We start from the raw sequence: 17,029 nt of genomic DNA, 5'->3' as shown, positions 1-17,029 counted from the left end.
TTTCCATACTGAAGGAAAGCAAATTCTAAAAACTGACACTCTGTTTTTCTTTGCATGATATACAGAACTAGGGAAAGGTGTAGCATCATTGTTTGATCAGCCATCATTGGTGATGTGAAACATGTGCAGCAATAGAAGATTATGTCCTGTGAATCCATTTCTCTTTCCTCCAGCAGGAAGTACTTCCCCCAGTGTAAAAGGCTTTTTCATTGTCTGCTAAACCTCTTGCATCAAGGAACAGATCCTTGCAAGAAACCAACACCATTAGTGGAACAGATCCATAAGACCCAGAAAAGCACCACATTATCAATTAAAACAATGGTTGTAAGACACTTCCAATGCCTTGAGAACTTTACAGTGCTACCATAAACAGAATTACACCCTTGAAGTCAATAGGCTTAAAACTCAATTTTAAGAAAAGTTTCCTGGAAGTAATGCCTATTGAATAAAATGGGACTTACTTCTGAGTAGATGGTTTTAGGTTTGGTCCCCTGGGTGATGTGTATCTTTTTGTGTGTTTGTTTTTAGTCCTCACACACACAAAAAACTATAGTAGAAATGTGTGGTGGGAAATATATCCATATTTCCTAATGACATACTTTATATAACTCTTTGTTTAAACCATTTATTAGCAGCTATACTATTATTAGATCAGCTCATAAAGGTCTGGGCCAAGTGACCTGTACTTTCACAAGAGAGGTAATGACTTCTCTGTGCTTGCAAAATCTTTTCAGCAAAATACCATTCTGAAATACATGACCAATATTAATGGTGGTTTTACTGGCTGATCTTAATATGATGTGCTATCAGTGAAAAGGTATTATCGTTAACTAGTATTGTTTTATGGATTGTATAGGAATTGGCAAATGGACCAGTTTAAAATACAGTGGCCCCATTTACAATACTCTAATATATGCTATAAAGTTCTTGAGTTGTATTTAGAGGGTATGTTATATAAAGATTAAATAGAAAGATAATAAGGGATATTAAGTGTCTTTAGCACCTGATCTACAGTCTGGATCTTGTAGGAGAGGTCCTGGTACTTAGTCCAGTGAATATTAAGCCTTTTAAGACCCATTGATTGCAGCCAGAAAAATTCAAGATATATTTAACTTTCCCCTTGAAAACATTTAGACTCGAAAATAATTTTGGTTGTTCCATGCCCTCTGGGTTTTCTTTCCCCCACTCTCATCTTTCAGGCATGTATAAGGAGAAAATGCTTGAAGCTAGAAGACTGAGTGAATACACACAACCATTTACTAGTTACATGTAGCTGTTTGGTAAGATGATTATTCCTGCTATCTGCCAACAGGTGGTATGGAGACGTTTACCACATTTCTTCGTCTTATCAAAAGTCCAGGGACACAGGAGAGTTGTAAGATTCTCTATAATGTAAAACAGGTCAGTAAAGACAATCAGGTATTCATTGGTTAAGTAGACTAAGTAGACTCTGTAATAGGTTATTACTTGATTGGTTGGTTGGTTGTCTGTTTTGCCCTGTGTAAGGTGTGAGCAACTGCCTGTTTAAGTGTGAGGGACACAAACAGCAGAGTTTGTGACCGAGAATTCTGAAAATACAAACACTTGTATTTTTGGATGTGTTTTTGCTTTCTTTCAGTGTCTTAAAGATATGAATATGGAAAAGAAATATTTAAATTTATGCTTAGAAAAGACCAGTATCAAAACAGTGCTTCATTCAATTACAACTAGCCGTGTTCAGTCAGAAATGCTAATAAAAAATATAATACTGCAGAAATGCATGTGTTTTATATTTTGAGACTGAGAGGAGAAACCTTATATTGTTATTACTTTGTGATGTTTTCAGAATGGAACAGTTATTTTGCATATTTAGGAGATATTTTAATAATTAAATTATATGCTTTTGAATCCAAAGAACCCACACCACAAGAAGAAAGTGCTTAGGAGATCTTGAGTTCTTCCTGCTTGTCATCAACCCCTGTTACACACACACTGCTTGGAAAAATTACTCCAGAGTGTTGGCGACTCTCCAGAGTGGCTTTTTATGATGCTGGAAACAGGAGAAATCTTTGACATCCACACACAAAAGCTCAATTCAGACTTAACACAGAACAATGCTTTAATTGAAATAACTAGTTAGTGCAGTTGTCCAAAAAACAGGCAACTCCAATAACTTATGGCTAGTTAGGGTAAATGAAATTAGACTCTAAAATTACAGTTTGAAGTCGGTTTATTAACCACAATTAGTCTTAGCTATGAACTTGCAGGATATAAAAACATGGACATCTCCCTTATAAATAAAAGCCGAATGGTGGTGGCACTTCTCTAGAACATTCCACACGCTCCAAAATCAGTTCGCTCTCTGATCTGTCTATCAGAGGGTCTCCCTATTCACTGGCTGCTTTGCCTGAGTCCTGCCTCCAACATTCTAAACATTTTGCTGTTCCTCTCCCCCCCATAGCCAGTCAGAACACAGATTATTTGCATATGCAGCCTCATTGGCCTCTGCCTCGGAACACAGAGGTCGTTTGCATATGCAACTTGATTGGCTTTTGCCTCTAACATTCTAAACAGTTTTGCTGTTCTGAGGTAAAATGTGTCCAATCTCCAGTTGAGGGCTGGAGATCACTCAGAATTACAACTGCTTTCCAGATGGCAGAGATCAGTTCCCCTGGAGAAAATGGTGGGCTCCGTATCCTTATATGCTGCTGAGGTGGCCCCCGTATGACAGCCAATGTGACGTAGCAGTCAGGGCTTCAAAGCACGGGAGAGGCCGCAGGTGTGTGTGGGGTGGGAAGCTGAAGAGTGAGGGGGAAATAAAGGTAGGTTGATGATTGGCTGGGAAGAAGATAGGGTTGCCAACTCTGGGTGGGAAATTCCTGAGATGTGAGGGATGGAGCCTGGAGATGGTGAGGTTTCAGAAGGCGTAGGACCTCGGACAGGTACAAAGCCATAGACTCCACCCTCCAAACCAACTATTCCCTTCTGGGGAACCATCGTTGCCAATCTCCAGGTGAGGGCTGGAGATCACTCAAAATTACAACTGTTCTTTAGGTAGCAGAGATCAGTTCCTCTGGAGAAAATGGTGGACTCAGTGTCATTATACCCTGCTGAGGTCACCACAGCAAATTGACACTGAGTGTCCAAGGCCAGGGCACCTGCCCAGAGCCTCTTTCTAGAGGCCGTTGTATTTATTTCCACAATGGGCCTTTTTCCTAGTCTAGCATAACCCTCACTTCTTCTTTACCACCATTCTCAAGATGAACCCAGCGTTTGAGTGGTCATCTGCAAGGCAAATTCTACTTCCACAAAATATCCAGTTAAAATAAACTATATCTTTCTGTTACCTCTGAACTGAGACACACACCCAAGCTTTTTGCTCACAAAACAATATCTCTGTATCCCAGCTATCATTTTTATACCGTGATGATGGATATATAAAATATTATAATTGCTTCACTGTGACTAAACTGTCTTTTTATATTGTACTTTGGAAAGACTAAAGTTATATTTTAATGATACTAAGATATACTTTATAAAATGTTTGAAGTGGTGTGTTAGATGCAACATGATAGAAATATAAATCTGAGTGAATGTAGAAGCTTCTATATTGGAAGTGGTGGAATATAAAAACAACAACAAATAATCAAAAGTGTGCTGTAGATGCATTTCTCGTAATCAAAGCTGAGTAAAATATGTAATTAAAATAGTTATCACAGTTGAAACTTACCACATTTGGGCTTTGGAGGGGATTTTGAAGGTCGACTGAACTAGTTATCTACTAACACTGGAGTCTCCTGGGCTATATCCAAAGATGTTAATCTGGTTTCCTGTTAAAACTCTGTAGGAAAGATGTATTCCATAATTTCTCTGGACAGCTTTTTAGAAATCAAACTATTTGCCCTGCTGTAACAAGGACCCACTGCTCTTTCCTTTGGTGGTGTTGGTGAACAGTTCTTGTCCCTCTTCTTTACAGCAGACATTTAGATGTTTGAAAATTGCTAGAATCACATTATGACTTAAAACACATTTCTATTTGCTGGGCAAGTCTTGTAGATTAATTTAACATGATCAGCAGCACCGCAAACAATGAAGTGCATTAAACCCCTTGTCTTGTCAACTGAGAAAATGTCAGTCTTTCTTTTCTTTTAAAAACTGAAGAGATTGCCTTTTTATGGCTCCTAGAGGAGCTGTGTAAGCTCATCTGTATGGCACAGCTGTGCTGCGTAAAGGCTAAGAAACAGCCAATGTTATAAGGCAGAATGTAGGCATCAGAAGTAATCCTCTTGCATTTGCACTAGGAGCAATATACAGCACAGGTTACATAAGCCATACTTTCAGGTTTTTCTTGCGTGTAATTTCCAAATCTTTTATTGACAATGTTACCTTTTTATAAATATGAATATTTGTGGGTTTTGTTTATATCCTTAATAGATGGTTATCTAAACTGGATGTAGCTGAAGTCTAAAAAGAAAAATGGCTGTGTTACCTATTGTGTCTGGGACCTCTCTGTTACTAGTCAGGACTGCCATACTGTGACCTTCTGCTAATGTCACCCACCCACACCCCCTTCCATTTGAGAAATATTGCTGTAACTGAAGGGTATGGGTAGAAATGAGAACTTTAATATGACTCCTAGCTTTACTGAACTAAACATTCTGCGAATTTTGGGATCCAATTCCACTGAATGTGGAAAACATTAGTAGGAAATTGCACATCTCTGGGCCAAGCATAAAATGAATAGGTTTCCAAAGTACTGCTCTTACAGTATGGCACTATTGGTCAGCTTTCTTATTTCTTGAGTTCTGATATTCTGTTTAGTCTGAGTAGAATCTTTTGTGAACATTTTGTAATTAATGAATTTCTGGGATATTTTGTTTGTTTACATTTTAGTGTTAGTAACACCAGAAATAGATCTGAACAGAGAATAAACAACTGACAACTTTGATGTCCTGTGCAGTCCCACATGGGGTACTGCGCAGTCCAGTCACCAGAAGATTTTTAACTAGCATAGTAACAGAGTGGGAGGAGCCCCTCCCAACTGGAAATGCGTGAGCCGTTTCCCACCTAACAGTCACATACTCCAGGGAGGGGCTCCACACGCTCCCTCAGTTCTTACTTCACCACCGCTGAAGAAGAATGCCTTGGAGCTAGCTTGTGAGTCTTTTACCTCAACAATCTCCAAACATTACTCTATTTAAAAAATGCTCAAAGTGCTCCACCAAAATGACAAAAACTGATGAGCATAAGGTATGCTTGATTTGCCTGGGCAAGGGTCATAATGTTGCAGCATGTTCCATCTGCCAGCGTTTCACGCCCAAGGCAAGAGCTGATAGAGCATCTTGATTAAAGTCTCTGTTTGGGGGAAAGCGCTTTCTGTTTCTAACTACCCAGCAGCTGATTTATCTGCTCAGATGAAGCAAATGAGCATTCCGGCATGACAACCATGTTCTGATTGTGGGTCTTGAGCGCCATCAGTGATTTCTGCACACCTGGTTCTGAGATCAGATCTGTCAAGGAAGCGTTCTGTACAGTCTGAAACTGGCCTGATCTGGGCAATGTCAAAGCCACCACCAAAAAAGCATAAGGCAATGAATCAGGATAAATTAGATCGGACTCTGCATCAATGGCAAAGAAATAAGAACAGACACCAATGGCTCCTAAGACTAAAGGGACAGAACCATCTATTCAGGTGGCTCCACATACCCCGTCACCACATAGCTCCCCACCACATTCTCTTTCGGTGTGTGAGCTGCTGCCAACACAAATGTCAAATTGGCCAGACCACTCCTGCCATTGGCCACAAGAAGAGACTTGGCACGAAGAACCAGGCTGCAATCAAACTCATTGCAGAATGGAGCAGTCCGTGTTTTCAGAACCAACCATGGAACCACTCCACCACAGAACCCCATTGATTGGGCTTCCAAGTTGGTACAAATACATTATGGTTCTGCGGAAGAAGATGACCGCAGATCCATAGTTAGCTCTAGCCTAGCAACTGAACCTTCACCTGACGACACTGTGGGTGATTAGGACCTGATATCACCTACCAAAGATTTATGGCTCTATGCAGAGCAAATGACTCATGTGGCTAGACATCCAAGTTACGGCCATTGAATCCAAATCAAATGACAAGATCCTTCGTAGATTCTATCATATGCCTGGTGCAGTGACTTTCCCATTGCTGGAAGGGATTCTGGACATGGCAAAAGGAATCTGGAATAAACCATCTTCTGTTCCTGCAACCTCTAAGAGAGCTGAAAACATGTATAGAGTGCAACTAGACTCGTGTCCATTCTTTTTCACACATCTAGCCCCTTCTTCTCTGATTGCAGAAGAAATGCAAGCAAAATACAGGACAGAGGTCCATTCCACCCCTGCTAATAAAGAAGGGGGGAAATAGACATACTGAGCCATAAGTCATATGCATCATCATCATTATCTCTCAGAATTTCCAACTACCAAGTTATCCTGGCAGCTTATCAGTTATTTCTATAGGAGAAGGTTACACCATTCCTAGACCAACTATTGTTGTTGTTGTTGTGATCAATTCAGTTTATACCCCATCCTATCCCACAAGTGGAGACCCAGAGACCAAAAGTCTCTTGCAAAAGTTATTCAGACAGAAGCATTAAAACTGTCTAAACAATAGCTAAATGCTAGTAAACATGCAGCTGAAGCTTCTGCAGGAACATGGCTTCATCAATTACACTGAGAAGACATGCATGGTTGAGGTCTATGGCTCTCCCCCTGAGACCCACAGCAGAGTGGAAGACCTACCTTTTGAGGGCACAGCTTTATTTTCTGAGAAGGCAGATGAATTCTTGCCATAAATAAAGAAAAATAAGCAGACAGCACGCTCCTTTGGCATAACCTCCGCACATCAGCCTCAGTTTAAACAGTGCTACCAACCTAGATACCAACCAGCATACCAGCCTCCACAACAGCAGTACCCACACCATTACCAGCATCCCCAACCCCAAGTCATTTCCACAACCACCTCACACCAACCAGCATCAATCTGCTTCCATGGTGCCCTCAAGAATTAGTCAGAAAACATGCTTGGAGAATTGCCCCAATCAACAGCCACACCACTCTGCAAGAGATCAGGGGCAATCCTCCAACCTTGTTTTCTGACTAATTCTTGGGCACCCTACTTTGTTTTCATGAAGGCTTGTCCAGATTCTTGTGAGGCATCATGTGAGACAACTGGGTGCTGTCTATTGTTGTAATGGGTTACTGTTTGGAGTTTACAGAGTTGCCTCCATTATAGGTGTCATGATCTGGGCTGTGCCACCAGAGGCCTACTAGGCCCAGGGAGCCTGGCTAGCAGTAGGTGAGGCTGGGCCTACAGCTCCCAGAAGCCCCTGAGAGGTTTTGGAGCCAAAATTGACCAATAGGGAAGAAGAGGGCTGGGGAAGAAAAGGGCTGGTGCCAGAGCAGAAGCTGTTCTTTCTTCCAGAAGACTAGGGTTGCCAAGTGTATCTTTGCCGGGAGCGGGGGGGCTCCCGGCCAGCGTCTTGTGCATGCACGCACACATGAAGCGTGCGCACTCCGCACGCACGTCACCCGGAAGTGAGGGGAGGACGGCAGGCACGCTGGGGGCGGGGCCATGGCCATACAAGAGAAAACCATAGAGTTTTCCCTTGTATGGCCGGGGCCCCGACCCCAGTGTGCCCGGCGTGCCCACGTTACTTCCTGGTGATGCGCACGCAGGGGTGGGGGTTCCCCTGGGGCCCGATTCCGCGGCGTCGGAAATCGGGCCACCAATGCGGGGGTTTACCCGCCACCCGCCCCCACTTGGCAGCTCTAGGCACGTTGCAGGGGATGCTCTAGCATTTAAGGAAAAACTCTATGATTTTTCTTTAAATGACTGGCCGCCCCCCATACAACATGCCCTTCTGTCAGATCCCCAGTTACGACATGCCTGGTCCTCACGCCTGTTATTCAGCCAAAAGGGAGGTCTGAAGGTCTTGGGAGGGTGCTCTGGGCCTTCTCAAGGGAACCTAAATCCAGAGTGGTGGCAGCGTCAGGTGACACCCCACCTGAACCATGACAATAGGCATCAATTCATGCAGTTGATGATAATTTTCCAGAACTAGTTACCAAGTTAAATGTTCTGTTACAAAAAGGAGCAGTGCACAAACTGAGCACCAAAAAGTCGCAGTTTGGATTTTATTCAAGAGGTTTTCTTGGTTCCCATCATATTTTGGATTTGAGAAATCTTAATGCTTTCCTAAATGTCCATAAATTCAAAATGGTTTCCTTGACATCAGTCACACAATTACTGAACCAGCGTGATTGGTTAGCAGTGTTAGACCTTCAGGATATTTATTTTCATATCCTATGTGTCTTTACTAAATGCATGGCAGTGGTGTGAGCCCACTTGAGATCTATGGGGTGTTCAGTTTTTCCTTATCTCGATGACTGGCTGTGTACTGCTCCTTCAAGAAGGGAGCTATAGAATCAACATTCATTGGCAGTGCAAACGTGGCATGACCTGGGTCTCCATATCAATTGGAAGAAATCCAGGCTATTCCCTCAACAGCAGATCCCATTTATTGGAGCTATTTTGGACTCTCAGGCTGCAACCATGTTTTTCCCTTCTCAAGGGAAAAACATGTTTTTACCTTCTCTTGTAACCCACCCTGAGCCCATTCGCGGGGAGGACGGGGTATAAATACAAAAATAAATAAATAAATAAATAAATAAATAAATAAAAATAAATACTTTCAGACAGAACATACTCATAAAGGGTATGGTTACCCACTTCAATAATAATCGCTTCCAAAATGCAGTTAACACTTAGAAGCTCTGAGGCTTAATGACTTCAACAGTTTTTGTGGTTCTTTTTGCTAGGTTAAAAATGTGAATGTTACAGAATTGGTTTGTATAAGTGTTTCATCCTACACAACATTCCCAAGCTCACAGTTTTTCGATCTCCAGAGGCGTTCTTAGGGATTTAGACTGGTGGGGACTGGATACCAAATTGATACCAGGTTACAGTTACCACTGATGCTTCCCTCTCTGATTGGGGGGCACATTGCATGGCTCAATATATCCATGGTACTTGGTCCAACACAGAAACGGGATTACATATCAACCTTTTAGAACCAAAAGCCTTTAACTACATTTCAGATGTACTACACAGGAAGATGTTCCTCATCCAAACTGATAATACAACTGTGATGTACTACATCAACAAACAAGCGGGTACCTCTTCTGTGTTGCTGTGTCGGGAGGTCATGGTCATATGGGACTGGGCCATCACAAACCAGACTTTCCTCCATGCCATATACATTGCGGGTGTAGACAGACTCAGCAGGCTCAGGGATTTCAATCACGAATGGTCTATTCCACACAGGCATATATACCCCATCTTTGCAAGATGGGGATTCCCCTCAGTCGACCTGTTCATTATGCAAGACAATGCAAAGGCACCTCAGTTCTGCACCAGAGCAGGAACAGCCCCTGGTTCTCTGGGAGATGCCTTTCAGTTACACTTGAACCAATGGCTCCTGTGCATGTTTCCTTTCCTACCCTTGATTGGCAAAGTGGTATCCAAGTTAATTGCAGACAATGCGCACTGCATTCTGATAACTCCATTCTGGCCAAGACAAATATGGTTCCAGGTATTGTTGAACATGTCACTACAGGGGTATATCCATCTCCCTCAGGTGGAGGACCTTGTAATAGGAGGCAAGACTCACCCAGGCCTACACTACATGAACTTGATGTCATGGTTACTGACACCAAGACACAATGATTCTCAAGGGCAGTGACTGAGGTTCCGGTAAATGCTAGGAGACCTTCTACCAAATCGTCATATAAATTTAAGTGATAACATTTTGGTACCTGGTTAATACCTTACACCTGAAATACATCTGAAACCTGCCTGTTACCTTTAATCTTGGAATATCTGCTTTCTTTGAAGCAGACGGGGTTAGCCAACTCATCTGTTAAGGTGCATTTAACAGCTATTTCTGCATTCCATGCCCCACTAAAGGGTAAACCTCTTTTTCCCCACAGTGCAGCTAAGAGGTTTCTCAAGGGTATTAATAAAATAATAATAATAAAAAACAATAACACCAATGTACCCCAATGGTCACTCACATTAATTTTGACCCATTTGATGTGACCCCTTTTTGAGCTTTTGGCCACCTGCTCCATGGAGCATCTGATATTAAAGACAGACTTCTTAGTAGCTATTACTTTGGCAAGGAGGGTGAGCGAGATCACTGCCTTTAGGGCTGACTACCCGTTCACCAAATCCCATTATCAGAGAGTTGTACTATGACCTAGTTTGAAAATTTTTTCCAAGGTAGTATCCAAATTCCATTTAAATCAAGATGTTTCACTCCCCACTTTGTTTTCACGCCTTTCATCAGAGGCAGAGAAAAGACTACACACCTTGGATATGAAACGTGCATTGTCTTATTTGAAAAGAACAAGTGACATTAGAAGAACTCAGCTGTTTCCTGGCTTCACTGGACACTCTATATGGAAGGTGGAGTCAGCACAAACCATCTTGAGATGGGTAGTTTTTTGACAACCAAGAAGACGTACACTTTGGCATCTGTACACTGCCCTTTAGTAGTTACAGCATACTCCACAAGGCCACAAGCCATGTCTGCTGCATTTCATCAAGGCATCCCATTGCTGGAAGTCTGCAAAGCTGCCACATGGGCCTCTTCGGACACTTTTATCAGACATTACTCTGTAGATGTGAATATAAGAAGGGATAATTCAGTGGGGACAGCTGTCCTACAGTCTATTTTCCAGTGAAATGGCTCACCCCACTACAATTGAGCTTGGTAGACTGTTCAGGACAACAAAGATGAAAACAGGGTTGCACTTACCTGCAACTGCTGTTCATCATTGGCACTGTACAGGCACACATCCCTCCCTCCTTCCCTGCTGTGAGCAAAAAGAAACAGAAACAATCAGTTCAGGCTTATAGCAGCTACTCGAGAGAACTGAGGGAGTGTGTGGAGCAGTGCTCCCTCTAAGCTGAGTTAGTGTGAGCTCACAGTTTTTAGCCTCCAGCTCACACATTTTTGTCTTAGCTCAAGAAGAATGGCTCCAGAGCAAACTAATGTATGCAGTAGCCAAATCACTCACTCACAACTTTAATGTCAGTAGCTCACAAAGTAGAATTTTTGCTCACAAGACTCCACAGCTTAGAGGGAGCATTGGTGTGGAGCACATGACTGTTAGGCAAAAAATGGCTTGTGTGTTTCCAGTTGGAGGGGCTCCTCCCATTTTATTACTATGCTAGCTAAAAATCTTCCGGCAGCTGGCCTGCCCCTGCACAGTACCACATGTGTGCCTGCATAGTAACAACTCAATGAACAGCAGTTACAGGTAAGTGCATCCCTGTTTTTCATTTCCTGACATTCATTTTAATATTCTAATGTTTCCTGGTATGGACAGGAAAGTTACTTATATTCTCCTTCCTGATGATATGAGGAAATATAAATGCCATGTTGCCTTGAGACTTAAGAAGCTACTCAGCCAAGCTAATGTGTTAAGAATATGGGCTGAGAGAAAACCCTTGAAAAATTTGGTGCATGGGAAAGCAAGTCATACCATAACTGCACCACACCCACAAAACAGCTACACATAATAGTGATGAAAAGACCACATCACTGTTCAACCCACTTTTGGTAATTACAGCAGCACTGTGGTAAATGGGGGTTAGGTTGTAGGCTTTGTATTTTGTTGTTGTTCAGTTGCACAGTTGAGTCCGACTCTTCGCGACCCCATGGACCAGATCACGCCAAGCCTTCCTGTCTTCCGCCGTCCTCTGAAGTTGGCTCAATTTCATGTTCGTTGCATCTATGACACTGTCTAACCATCTCATCCTTTGCCGTCCCCGTCTTTTTTTACCTTCAATCTTTCCCAGTCTCCAGCACCATAGTTCAAAAGAATCTATTCTTCGGCGCTCGGCCTTCCTTATAGTCCAGCTCTCGCAGCCATACATGACTACTGGGAATACCATTGCTTTGACCATGCGGACTTTTGTTGGCAGGGTGATGTCTCTACTTTTTATCATGCTGTTTAGGTTCGCCATCGCTTTCCTCCCAAGGAGCAGGCGTCTTTTAATTTCATGGCTGCAGTCACAGTCTGCGGTGATCTGGGATCCCAGGAACGTGAAGTCTGTCACTACTTCCACAGCTTCCCCTTCTATTTGCCAAGGAGTGATGGGGCCGGATGCCATGATCTTAGTTTTTTTGATGTTGAGCTTCAAGCCCACTTTTGCGCTCTCCTCTTTTACTCTGAGCAAGAGGCTCTTTAGATCCTTTTCACTTTCAGCCATTAGAGTGGTATCATCTGCATATCTGAGGTTGTTGATCTTTTCCCCAGCAATCTTAATTCCCGCTTGTGATTCATCCAGGCCAGCATTTCGCATGATGTACTCTGCATATATATTAAATAAGCAAGGTGACAGTATACATCCTTGTCGTACTCCTTTTCCTATGCTGAACCAATCAGTTGTTCCGTATCCGGTTCTAACTGTCGCTTCTTGGCCCTTATACAGGTTTCTCAAGAGACATGTGAGGTGGTCTGGTACTCCCATCTCTTTAAGGACCTGCCATAGTTTGTTGTGATCCACACAGTCAAAAGCTTTAGCATAGTCAATGAAGCAGAAGTAGATATTTTTCTGGTACTCTCTTGCTTTCTCCATAATCCAGCGAATGTTGGCAATTTGATCTCTAGTTCCTCTACCTCTTCGAAACCCAGCTTGTACTTCTGGTAGTTCTCTATCCACGTACTGTTGAAGCCTAGCTTGTAGGATCTTGAGCATGACCTTGCTAGCGTGTGATATGAGTGCAATTGTGCGATAGTTTGAACATTCCTTGGCATTGCCCTTCTTTGGGATTGGAATGTATACTGATCTTTTCCAATCCTGTGGCCACTGTTGCGTTTTCCAAATTTGCTGGCAAATGGAGTGCAGAACTTTAACAGCATCATCTTCTAAGACTTTGAATAGCTCAGCTGGAATACCATCACCTCCACTAGCTTTGTTGTTAGTAATGCTTTCTAAGGCCCATTTAACTTCACATTCCAGGATGTCTGGCTCAAGGTCAGTGATTATACCGTCGTGTTTGTCAAGGACATTGAGGTCTTTCTTGTATAGTTCTTCTGTGTATTCTTGCCATCTTTTCCTAATCTCTTCTGCTTCTGTTAGGTCCCTACCGTTTTTGTCCTTTATCATGGCCAGCTTTGCATGGAACGCTCCCTTGATTTCTCCAATTTTCTTGAAGAGATCTCTAGTCCTTCCCATTCTATTGTTTTCTTCTATTACTTTGCACTGTTCATTCAGGAAGGCCTCCTTATCTCTCCTTGCTGTTCTCTGGAAATCTGCGTTCAGTTGGGTAAATCTTTCCTTTTCGCCTTTGCCTTTCGCTTTCCTTCTTTCCTCTGCTATTTGTAAAGCCTCATCAGAAAGCCATTTTGCTTTCTTGCATTTCTTTTTCTTTGGTATGGTGGTGATTGCTGCCTCCTGTACGATGTCACGAACCTCTGTCCATAGTTCTTCAGGCACTCTATCTATCAAATCCAGACCCTTGAATCTATTCTTCACCTCTACTGTATATTCATCAGGGATGCGATCTAGGTCAAACCTGAATGGCCTCGTGGTTTTCCCGATTTTCTTCAGTTTAAGTCTGAATTTTGCAATGAGTAGCTCATGATCTGAACCACAGTCAGCTCCAGGTCTTGTTTTTACTGACTGGATAGAGCTTCTCCATCTTTGACTGCAAATTATATAGTCAATCTGATTTCGGTGTTGCCCATCTGGTGATGTCCATGTGTAGAGTCGCCTCTTAGGTTGTTGGAAAAGGGTGTTCGCTATGACCAGTGTGTTCTCTTGACAAAACTCTGTTAACCTTTGCCCTGCTTCATTTTGCTTTCCAAGGCCAAACTTGTCTGTTATTCCGGTTACCTTTTGACTTCCTACTTTAGCATTCCAGTCCCCTATGATGATGAGGACATCATTTTTTGGTGTTAGTTCTATGAGGTGTTGTAGGTCTTCATAGAACCGGTCCACTTCAGCCTCTTCTGCATCAGTGGTTGGGGCATAGACTTGGATTACTGTGATGTTGAATGGTTTGCCTTGGAATCGGACAGAAATCATTCTGTCATTTTTGAGATTGTATCCCAGTACTGCCTTTTGCACTCTCTTGTTGACTATAAAGGCCACACCATTTTTTCTACGAGATTCCTGGCCACAGTAGTAGATATAACGGTCTTTTGAGTTAAATTTGCCCATTCCTGTCCACTTTAGTTCACTGATTCCTAAGATATCGATGTTCAGTCTTGCCATCTTATTTTTGACCATGTCAAGCTTACCTTGATTCATAGATCTTACATTCCAGGTTCCTATGCAGAATTGTTCTTTGCAGCATCGGACTTTCCTTTCACCATCAGACACATCCACAACTGAGCGTCCTTTCGGCTTTGGCCCAGCCGCTTCACTTTTTCTGGGGTTACATGTATTTGCCCTCTGCTCTTCCTCAGTAGCATATTGGACACCTTCCGACCTGAGGGGCTCATCTTCCGGCGTCATATCTTTTAGCCTTTTGATACTGTCCATGGGGTTTTCTTGGCAAAACTACTGGAGTGGGTTGCCATTTCCTTCTCCAGGGGATCACGCTTGGTCTGAGTTCTCTGCTGTGGCCTGTCCATCTTGGGTTGCCCTTCACCGCATAGCCCACAGCCTCATTGAACCACACAAGCCCCCTCGCCACGACAAGGCAGTGATCCATGAGGGGGACGCTTTGTATTAGGTGAAGATAATCATACAGATACTTTACTGCATACCAAATTGTACATGGATATATACAACCAACATATACATCCCAGTTTAATGAGGTAAATATTTGTGAGTTGGTTTCTGATGCCATCAAAAGCCAGCATATCTCCCCCCCCCTTTTCTGCCTAATGTAGATTGAATAGGGTACTCTTCTGGAAGGTAGACTACATCCGTTTCAAGGGGGGAAAGATCAGACAAACTTTCAGGCTAATACAGAACTCTATATCAGGTAGAAAAAAGCATGGCTAGTTCAAAGCCTATATAAAGTGTACCTTCAGTGTTCAACCTGTGCTGTGTCTCTGTCATTGAGGAATATTTTAGGATTAGGCCACTAGAGTTAGCACAGTGGTAGACCTATATAACTGTTACATAGAAGTGGTAGGATATTGTAAATGTTTGTTCTGGCTGTGTAGCTGAGAAAAAGCTTTCATTCTGATTTGTAAAAAAACCATTAATAATAATAATCATCACCCAAGCACTGAACAAAACTATTTTTGTGTCTGCTTGAAAGCTTGTATTCCCTTCCACAGACAGGCTTAATCAATGGTTGCTCATGCTTTCTATTCATGCCCTATTCCCGAACAGTTGTCTATGCCATAACTAGTGCATCTCTGTTTTATTTGCACGTTAGAGTTCTATGGAATACTGGTTTGTCCTAGTTTTCTCACATCATCTCTCTGGACTATTCACTTCTGAAATAACTAACCATCTTTTCCTTTGTTCTAAAAAACCATTGACTCAACCAAATAGGCAACAGCTCGATCATGTTTTGTTTATAGTTTTACTCTGACTACTGAAGCCTGACAAAGAACTTGCAGTGTAAAATGTTCTTCCAGTCTTTTTTCATGCTGTGGGTCAAATAGGGCCACTCCCATTTTAAATTAGCTGCTCCAGCCATCAAAGGAATCAAAATAATTGTTCTTGTCTCTGGGATTACCTGCTCTGATTTTCCCATTGAGAATTCCTTTGATGAAATCTCTAGCATAAATTTAGAATATTGCCAGCAAACTTTTTGAATTGTACCCATTTGGACTCTAGGCCTGGGATCATTTCCTGTGCTGACCTAAAATCTGAGGTTCTGTTATATGCTCGGTTTTCCAAGTGTTTTATAACACACCGTAATGGCTTTAAAGTTTTTATCTTGTTTCTTTGCCACTCTTGATTTGAACAAATCAGATTCCATTTCCATAAATATGGTAGTTTGAAATTCACATTTCTAGTTTTCATACATATGCTTGATACAATTATTTATGTAGGTAAAACATCTGACATCTACTTCAGTTTTTATGTTTAGAAAAAAGAATATAGAAACAACTCCAAACCTCGATGCTAAACAATCCAATGAAAAAGTGTGCAAGGCTCTTCCACGAAGTAGAACAACATTGTCTTTTCTCTCTTTTGTTACTACCAAGTATGAGATCATAAGCAATTAAAGGCTATTTTTCCCCAGGTTCATACCTCAGTCATCTTAGACACTGCAGAACATTGTATCAGAAGCCTGTTGTTCAAGGAGCCATATGTGAAATATGTGAAATGTTTCCATATTTCATTTGGGTAAATTGGCTTCTTGGCCCAGACCTTTAAAATGTTTTCCCAAGATCCGCTGCTCCAAATATGTCAATAAACTTGTCTCATGGCAGAAAATGGAAATAGTGCTTGGATGACAAATCCAGTTTTACCTGGATTCTGAAGTTAGTTGCTCTGCTTTCATAAATCATTGAAACTACAAGCCTATTGGTGGGCATGCTCAAAGCAATTTTTTGTCCTGTCGATTTAAAATGGGAGAACTGAGCCCGTGTTTAAATATCTGCCATTAAAATCAAGAATTGTTTCCAATATTTTTGCCTTCTCAAGAAGAAAAACCTGAATTTAAATTTAGACTCAAAGCATCCTTTTGTGTACTATTTCTGTATGAACACCTCAAATTTTAACTGCTTAGAATGCTTTCAAAGGATTTCAGTGACTAAGGTACTGCTAGGGTTGCCAAACCCCCCCCCCGGTTTGCCAGGGGTCCCCTGTTTGGGGGGGGTCTACCCGCCACCGGCCAGATGGCCAGTGGGGGAAGCCCCACCCCAACACCCACAACCACCCCTCTCTCTCCCTTTAAGTGTGTGGAACCCGTGTTTCCTCCCAAGCCTGTGTTTCCTCCCAAGCCCGATCTCCGCTTGAGATCAGGCTCGCAGGGAAATGCCAGTTTTGTGCATTTAAAAGGGAAACGCAGCTGCTCTTAAA

This window comes from Gekko japonicus, unplaced genomic scaffold (genome assembly GCF_001447785.1).
Source record: "Gekko japonicus isolate JY-2015 unplaced genomic scaffold, Gekko_japonicus_V1.1 scaffold1081, whole genome shotgun sequence".
In the NCBI taxonomy this organism is placed as follows: domain Eukaryota; kingdom Metazoa; phylum Chordata; class Lepidosauria; order Squamata; family Gekkonidae; genus Gekko; species Gekko japonicus.
The sequence above is the reverse complement of the archived record's forward strand: the minus strand, read 5'-3'. Positions refer to the sequence as shown.